This window comes from Toxoplasma gondii (genome assembly GCF_000006565.2).
Source record: "Toxoplasma gondii ME49 unplaced genomic scaffold asmbl.525, whole genome shotgun sequence".
Lineage (NCBI taxonomy): Eukaryota > Apicomplexa > Conoidasida > Eucoccidiorida > Sarcocystidae > Toxoplasma > Toxoplasma gondii.
Window position 1 is genome coordinate 1 of NW_017383386.1, and position 1,484 is coordinate 1,484.

Genomic DNA, 1,484 nt, shown 5'->3' on the forward strand with positions numbered 1-1,484 from the left:
TAGGGCCGAAATCCTATCTTATTATTCCATGCTGCAGTATTCAAGGCGACAAGCCTGCTTGAAACACTCTAATTTTCTCAAAGTAAAAGTCCTGGAAAAAACTCCACACAACGAAGTGTGGAGAAATCCAGAAGGATGCTAGAATTCACCAAGTGCACACCCCTGAGGGCGGACTGGCTGCTTCCAGCAGAAATCCAACTACGAGCTTTTTAACTGCAACAACTTTAATATACGCTATTGGAGCTGGAATTACCGCGGCTGCTGGCACCAGACTTGCCCTCCAATTGTTACTCTGAAAGGGGTTTGGATTCCTATCATTCCAATCACTAGAAATGAAATTTCCAGTGTTGTTATTTCTTGTCACTACCTCCCTGAATCAGGATTGGGTAATTTGCGCGCCTGCTGCCTTCCTTAGATGTGGTAGCCGTTTCTCAGGCTCCCTCTCCGGAATCGAACCCTAATTCCCCGTTACCCGTCACTGCCACGGTAGTCCAATACAGTACCGTCGAAAGCTGATAGGTCAGAAACTTGAATGATCCGTCGCAGACCGAAGTCAACGCGATCCGTTCGGTTACTATGAATCACCTGAGGACCACCGGAAGGTGGGTTGGTTCTGTATCTAATAAACACTGCCCTTCCAGGGGAAGAGGCATGTGCGCATGTATTAGCCATAGAATTACCACGGTTATCCAGTGTAGTAAAGACCATCAAATAAACTATAACTGTTTTAATGAGCCATTCGCAGTTTAGCCGTATAAAAGCTTATACTTAGACATGCATGGCTTAATCTTTAAGACAAGCATATGACTACTGGCAGGATCAACCAGGTTAATATGTTCCTGAGACAGACCACCTCGAAAACACCAAAAAAACACTCAATCAACCGTCTATTTTCCGGCCTCTTTCGTGTTTTATGGCATAAACAGAAGTGTAAGCCTGCCTCACTCAAGGTTCTACATCAAAACGCGACGTTTTTTGGTCGCCTGGTGAGCCTTAACAGCAACACCAGTTTCTGATGATACTCTTGAGCTATTTGAAACAACAACGCCTTCATCCTGAATCGATTCATCAGGAATCATGGTCGTTGATGCTACAAATCAACAAAGCTTGTCCACCTTGGACACATTCGGGGTATCAACCCATCCACCTCTTATTACAGTATGCACTTAACAGCATTTCAATCTGTTTATTTATAAACAAATTGAAAAGCTCTTCGTGATACTTCGAAGTGGACGAATCCCGAACCTTGTGCGCTCTTTAAAAAAACAACAAAAATTTGTTGCGTTTTCAAACAGTCGCACACTTAAACAACTTCCAAATCTCTCAAAACCCCCGAAGGAGAACAAGAGATCTTCTTCAACTTTTTTGAAGGTCATAACCATACAACACCTTGATTTACCGACGGAGACAATGCCCGTTCCTTGACCCCGCTGCCATAACCAATCAAGGGTTAGCACGTTTACGGGGTCTCCCCAATTGGCTTG

The 1,484-nt window shown here is 44.1% G+C and overlaps 1 non-coding gene across 1 annotated transcript; it reads left to right on the plus strand.

Moving 5' to 3' along the window:
• On the plus strand, positions 1-807 carry TGME49_459290 (the record flags this gene model as incomplete). Its single annotated transcript, XR_001974273.1, has 1 exon — positions 1-807. It is a non-coding gene; the product is annotated as an 18S ribosomal RNA (ribosomal RNA).
• Positions 808-1,484: the final 677 nt, after the last annotated feature.